The sequence below is a fragment of the Amblyraja radiata genome, chromosome 20, assembly GCF_010909765.2.
Source record: "Amblyraja radiata isolate CabotCenter1 chromosome 20, sAmbRad1.1.pri, whole genome shotgun sequence".
NCBI lineage: Eukaryota > Metazoa > Chordata > Chondrichthyes > Rajiformes > Rajidae > Amblyraja > Amblyraja radiata.
In genome coordinates this window covers 1,221,839-1,229,431 of record NC_045975.1, presented here as the reverse complement: position 1 = coordinate 1,229,431, position 7,593 = coordinate 1,221,839, and the positions used below count along the sequence as shown (strand labels likewise).

At 44.0% G+C, this 7,593-nt stretch overlaps 1 non-coding gene across 1 annotated transcript; it reads right to left on the bottom strand.

Moving 5' to 3' along the window:
• Positions 1–410: 410 nt before the first annotated feature.
• LOC116984869 lies at positions 411–574 on the bottom strand. Its single transcript, XR_004415145.1, has one exon. It is a non-coding gene; the product is annotated as a U1 spliceosomal RNA (small nuclear RNA).
• Between the last annotated feature and the right edge of the window lie 7,019 nt (positions 575–7,593).

Here is a 7,593-nt window from a genome sequence, read left to right as displayed (position 1 = left end):
ATGTGTACAGCAATTCATAGAAACATAGAAACATAGAAAATAGGTGCAGGAGTAGGCCATTCGGCCCTTCGAGCCTGCACCGCCATTCGATATGATCATGGCTGATCATCCAACTCAGTATCCTGTACCTGCCTTCTCTCCATACCCCCTGATCCCTTTAGCCACAAGGGCCACATCTAACTCCCTCTTAAATATAGCCAATGAACTGGCCTCAACTACCTTCTGTGGCAGAGAATTCCACAGATTTACCACTCTCTGGATAAAAAATGATTTTCTCATCTCGGTCCTAAAAGAGTTCCCTCTTATCCTTAAACTGTGACCCCTAGTTCTGGACTTCCCCAACATCGGGAATAATCTTCCTGCATCTAGCCTGTCCAACCCCTTAAGAATTTTGTATGTCAAATTTAAAAAAAATTCTATCGCGAACGCAATCCCCCACTACCACAAATGTTGCAGTCGAGTATCCCGCGTTTGGGGACATCACAGGCTTCAGCACACCCCAAGTGCAATGGGATAGCCTCGTCCTGGGAGAACCTCCTTTTTGATCAAGGTCTCTCCCCTGCCAGGTAAGTATTCGTTCTTCCCCCGCACAATTAAAGCATGGAATAATCTTCACCCTACCATAGTTACCCAACCAGATACAACTAAATTTAAGGTAGCTCTTTCTTCCCAAAAAACCCTTTCTGGCTGAAGTCCTCCCTCCACCACCTCCAGTTTAAATTCCATTTGGAATATTTTGGAGAACCAAGAAACCAAGAAACAATGTAACACTTGTACATTAGGGCTAATTGAAGCAGGGTGGTTTTGGCTGTTGTGAATAATAATTCCACTGAGAATTTGGGCATTCTTTGGAGAAATGCTTAGTTTGGGAGTCGTGAAAGATGGGGGAGTTTTCCGCTACATATGCTTTCAATTATATCACCTAGACTGTCTTTGTTCAGGTCGAGAGACATAACAACTGGTAAAATAGGTTGCAGCAACAATTCACCAAGTACAACAATTGTGGTGGAAATCTCTGCATGAATATCATTCATTGGCCAGTTCTCTTTATGAATGCTCCTACTGATTTGATGATTGAGATCTTAAAAGTTTCTATTTGAAGGTAAACAGACCATGCTGCTTCTTGGAGAAAGGATTCTTGGAAATGATCAGAAATGTTTGAGGTGGGAAATATTCATCATTGTCAAACCCCCACATTGTTTGGGAAAACACTCCCTTCAAGAATGATGGCGAATATCTTCTTCTGAAATCCACATATTGTTTAAGGGCCAGTCCCACTTACGTGACTTTTTCGGCGACTGCCGGCACCCGTCACAGGTTGCCGAGAATGTTCAACATGTTGAAAATCCAGCGGCGACTCTTTGGGTGACTAGGAGACGACTCACGGCCATACAGGCGACATGTCGCGGGGTGAAGCCTGTACGGTCGTGAGTAGTCGCACGAAGAGTCGTACCTTGTTCTGGTCGCTGCTGGATTTTCAACCTGCTGGAAATTTTCGGCGACCTGTAACGACCTATGACGGGTGCCGGCAGTCGCCAAAATAGTTGCGTAAGTGGGACAGGCCCTTCAGTAACTGTTGACAAAGTGTGTATAGAGGGAGCTAGTCCTCTGTGGTCATACCCATCAAAGCTGCTTCTTAAAACCAAATGTTTCTTGGAGAGGGAGATGAAACTCTGGACATTTTGATAAATTTCAATTCAGTCAGGTAGTATTGTTTATATAAATCCAAACCTATACGTATTATAATTGTACAATAATTATCTGGCCAGATTTGCTCGTGGGTCATTCATCATATGTGAAGGATAAAAGTAGACAGTTTCAACATTTGGTAAATACTTTTGATTATTCTGTATGTTTGAATTTTTTCATTGTTCTCTGAAAAGTATTGATATTATAAATGTTGTTTAATCAGCTTCGTAATATTTGTGGAATTCTTTGCCACAGACGGCTGTGGAGGCCAAGTCAGTGGATATTTTTAAGGCAGAGATAGATAGATTCTTGATTAATGCCGGTGTCAGAGGTTATGGGGAGAAGGCTGGAGAATGGGGTTAGGAGGGAGAGATAGATCAGCCATAGATCAACCAGGCAGTGACTAGTGGGGTCAGTGTTGGGACCCCAGCTATTTACAATATATATTAATGATCTGGATGAGGGAATTGAATGCAACATCTCCAGGTTTGCAGATGACACTAAGCTGGAGGGCAGTGTTAGCTGTGAGGAGGATGCTAGGAGGCTGCAAAGTGACTTGGATAGGCTGGGTGAGTGGGCAAATGCATGGCAGATGCAGTATAATGTGGATAAATGTGAGGTTATCCACTTTGGTGGCAAAAACAGGAAAGTAGACTATTATCTGAATGGTGGCCGATTAGGAAAAGGGGAGATGCAACGAGACCTGGGTGTCATGGTACACCAGTCATTGAAAGTAGGAATGCAGGTGCAGCAGGCAGTGAAGAAAGCAAATGGTATGTTAGCATTCATAGCAAAAGGATTTGAGTATAAGAGCAGGGAGGTTCTACTGCAGTTGTACAAGGTCTTGGTGAGACCACACCTGGAGTATTGCGTACAGTTTTGGTCTCCTAATCTGGGGAAAGACATTCTTGCCATAGAGGGAGTATAGAGAAGATTCACCAGACTGATTCCTGGGATGGCAGGACTTTCAAATGAAGAAAGACTGGATAGACTCGGCTACACGCTGGAATTCAGAAGATTGAGGGGGGATCTTACAGAAACTTACAAAATTCTTAAGGGGTTGGACAAGCTAGATGCAGGAAGATTATTCCCGATGTTGGGGAAGTCCAGAACTAGGGGTCACAGTTTAAGGATAAGAGGGAAGTCTTTTAGGACCGAGATGAGAAAATCATTTTTTACACAGAGAGTGGTGAATCTGTGGAATTCTCTGCCACAGAAGGTAGTTGAGGCCAGTTCATTGGCTATATTTAAGAGGGAGTTAGATGTGGCCCTTGTGGCTAAAGGGATCAGGGGGTATGGAGAGAAGGCAGGGATGGGATACTGAGTTGGATGATCAGCCATGATCATATCGAATGGCGGTGCAGGCTCGAAGGGCCGAATGGCTTACTCCTGCACCTATTTTCTATGTTTCTATGATTGAATGGTGGAGACGATTTGATGGGCTGAATGGCCTAATTCTACTCCTATCACTTATGACCTGATGGCTAATTAAACTTTGCGCCCTGCTTTGTTCCTCTCTGAGAAAACCTGAGAACGATTTTGAGAAACAACAGAATCTGTGCAAGAACATATTATAGTTACTAACAACAATTTCAGCTGCACCTTCACAACTTCAATGGAAGTTCCTGCCAACGTTTAATTGCCCCACCTTCTGAATAATCTCTTCTTTCTCCAGTGGTATTTTGATCTGGATTTACAGAAGGGTGTGTAAGGATTAGACACAATCTCTGCTTGCTATAACCAGTCTGTCAGTAATGCAGCGTGGAAGGATTGCATGCGTTGTCACCTCCAATACAGTGGAATTAAACTGCAGCCGTCTGTGAGGGAACATCATTCTTACGTCAGCTTAAAGGTCATAAGATCATAAGTGATAGGAGTAGAATTAGGCCATTCGGCCCATCAAGTCTACTCCGCCATACATTCATGGCTGATCTATCTCTCCCTTCTAACCCCATTCTCCTGCCTTCTCCCCATAACCTCTGACACTCATACAAATCAAGTACCTATCGATCTCTGCCTTAAAAATATCCACTGACTTGACCTCCACAGTTGTCTGTGGTAACAAATCCCACAGATTCACCACCCTCTGATGAGAAAAATTCCTCCTCATCTCCTTCCTAGAGGAACGTCCTTTAATTCTGAGGCTATGACTTTTAGTCCTAGACTCTCCCACTAGTGGAAACATCCTCTCCACATCCACTCTATCCAGGCCTCTCACTATTCTGTACGTTTCAATTAGGTCCCCCCCTCATTCTTGTAAACTCCAGCGAGTACAGGCCCAGTGCCGACAAACACTCATCATAGGTTAACCCACTCATTCCTGGGATCATTCTTGTAATCCTCCTCTGGACCCTCTCCAGAGCCCGCACATCCTTCCTCAGATACGGTGGCCAAAATTGCTCACAATATTCCAAATGCCGCCTGACCAGTGCCTTATAGAGCCTCAGCGTTACAGTATGTCCACAGTGATGGGTTGTATATATGACTAAGATACTGCTCAGTATATGAGGGTTTTTTCTTTTCTTTTTCTTTTTTTCTCTCTTTTTTTGTGTGGCTGTAAATATTAGATTAGTGTATAAATGTAAATAATTTGGTGTACATATAGCTGCTGGTGTACATATGGTGTACATATAGCTGCTAAATTTGTATAAGATAATTATAAGCAGTTGAATAAGGGGTGGGAATTAATAAGCTTTGGCTTCTTCCTGCTCCTTTTCGGACACATATGGTTTCATTTATTTATAGATATTGTTTATGACACTTTATAAATATTCTTGTTTTGTTTTCTGTATGCTGTTTCACACTTGCTTTTTATTCTGTTCGAAATAAAGAATAAAATAATAAAATAAAATAAAATGTACAAAGGCTGACGCTGTTCACTGCAGAGGGACAATGTGCAGCTACATCATGGTGAGGCATTGCTGGACAGAAGATGGAGCTACCCTTGGTGAACGTGGACAGCATGGTATACAGTCTCATGTCTTGTGGGATCGAGTGTGGCTCATGTGTGCGATGTACGGGCCAGTGGGGACACACGCAGGCGGCTGTGTTGGGATCCATGGCTGCAGCCTTCCTCCTGTCTCTGGCTTCAGCCGTTATCCTCGAAACTGCCAACGTGGTTTTCCAGGGGGAAGGTGGGGGGGGGGACGGCCGTATGCTGACGGCTTCTGGGAGCCGCAGGTGAGAACTGGGAGCCAGGTGGGGGCCACAGAACCCTCAGAGGAGCACGACATGTCCCCCACCAGAGGTGAGACCCCTCCCTGAGCACTCCCACAAACCCCTGTCATAGTCATACAGCATGGAAACATGCCCTTCGGCCCAACTTGCCCATGCCGACCAAGATGTCCATCTAAGTTCATCTCATTTGCTTGCAATTGGCCCATCTCCCTCTTTCCTATCCATGTACCTGTCCAAGTGTCAAATGTTGTTCATTTAGTTCATTGTTACATGTACCGAGATACAGTGAATAGCTTCTAGTTGTTATAGTATCTGTCTCAGCTACCTCCTCTGGCAGCTCGTTCCATACACGCACCACCTCCTGTGGGAAAAGTTTGTTCCTATTACATCTTTCCCCTCTCACCTTAAACCGATCTCCTCTGCTTCTCAATTTCCCCAACTCTGGGGAGAAGATTCTGTGCGTTGACCCGACCTACACTGAGTGTTGAGGAATCTCTGGTGGTAAACATGTTTGTTGTGAAGCCATAACAATATTTTCTTCCTGTAGATTGTCAGAAGTGATAAGTGAAGGCAGGAGATCAGAGCGGGGCTTTGGGTATTGTTTGAGGCAGCTTCAATCAGACTGCACAAAGCATTGCAGGGTTTGATCAGCATGAGGGAGATGCTGGTCTGGGCACCTCCTGTCAGAATGGATTGCCACACACCTTGTTGCTCAGTGTAGACTTTATAATTAGTTTTGTACCCCTGTATATCTTCTGTGAAGAATACATTCTTTACACACAAAGAGCTCGAAACATCGCGAAGATCACAACATATATGGACAGTAACAGGGCAGTAAAGGTGATATATAGTTGTCATGTTTGTGTCTTGTTTAGCTCATGTGGGGGCGGCACGGGGGCACAGCGGGTAGTGCTGCTGCCTCACACCGCCTGAGTCCCGGGTTCAATCCTCATCTCTGCTGCTGCCCGTACGGAGTTTGCACGTGCTTTCTGTGACCGCGTGGGTTTCTCCGGGTGCTCCGGTTTCCTCCCGTATTCCATCATGTTCGGCACAGACATTGTGGGCCGAAGGGCCTGTTCCTGTGCTGTACCCCTCTATGTTCTATGTCGTAGAAAGGAAGAGCCATTAGTCACCCCCCACTTACAGCTGACAAAGGGTGATTAACATCAGGGATGGGCTGAGGGACACAGACATTGTTTGACCTCTGAATAAGACTTTATAATGAGCATAAATAACTGCACGTTTTTTAAATTAATTGTATTTTAACTTGTATTTTAACGTATTTTAACTTGTTATGTATGGAAGCCTTTTGAGGAAATGTGTGTGTGTTATGTTTGTCTTGAAGCTGTCGTGGCACTGTAATTTCCTGAAAAGGATTATTAAAGGAATAATCAAATCATTGACCTCTGAAACATACGTTTGTGTACCCCCTTACCTCGATGGGAGAGGGGAGAAGAGGGAGTGACCAGGGTGAGACTTGTCCTTGATTATATTGCTGGCCTTGCCGAGGCAGCGTGAAATGTTTAAGTAATGTGGTATTAAAGGATGAAGCATGGAAGATTTAAATGGGCAGGCAAACAGGAAAAAAACCTCTTCTGGAACCTCAGTTGGAGAACCTTTGACATGGATGGAATGGCACAGACAGCGCCTCCTTCAGGCTAGTTACTGACAGGACCCACAACCCAGGGAGGAGTTTAGTGTAGGTTCAGGTTTATTATCGTCATGTGTACCGAGGTACAGTGAAAAACTGTAGCCAGCAAAGTCTGAACAAGGACAGTCCGAGGGACAACAGTAAACATAGTTTAAGAAGGAACTGCAGGTGCTGGAAAAATCGAAAGTAGACAAAAATGCTGGAGAAACTCAGCGGGTGAGGCAGAATCTACGGAGCGAAGGAAATAGGTGACGTTTCGGGTCGAGACCCTTCTTCAGACTGATGTGGAGATGGAGTTGGGGGTGGGCCCCCTCCCCCATCTCCACATCAATCTGAAGAAGGGTCTCGACCCGAAACGTCACCTAGTCCTTCACTCCATAGATGCCCCCTCACCCGCTGAGTTTCTGCCTCACTCACCCGCTGAGCATTTTTGTCTGCCTATAGTAAATATAGTGATTTTTTAAAACCAGTTTTTCAATCAGGAAACAGCATGGAAATTTGAACGCAGCTTAATCCCTTCAGTAACTTTTTAAAATTTTTTTATTTTTTATTTATTTATTAGAAGTAGACATATTATAAAATGTAGTTACATATTATAGTAAAAAAAACTTTTCATATACATCAGTCATACATTATTAAAATTTTCCATTATCAATTACTTCTGCTTCTAGTGTTTTTATTTTTTATAGAAAGAGGAAGAAAGAGAGGGTAGAAAGTTACAAATAAAAAAAACAAAAACAAAACACACAACAGAAAAACAAGGGAGGTGGAATGGGTTACCTGTAATACGTCAATGGAGATAGGTTTGTAGGTTATAAAGTATAGCTTTTCATCTGGTCCTGAGTTCAAGTTTCAGTTGGGTTCCCTTCAGTAACTTGTACCTGTGTTTGCACCTACAGTACCCCAGTTACACACACACACACGCACGCACGCACGCACGCACACACACACACACACACACACACACACACACACACACACACACACACACACACACACACACACACACACACACACACACACACACACACACACACACACACACACACACACACACACACACACACACACACATT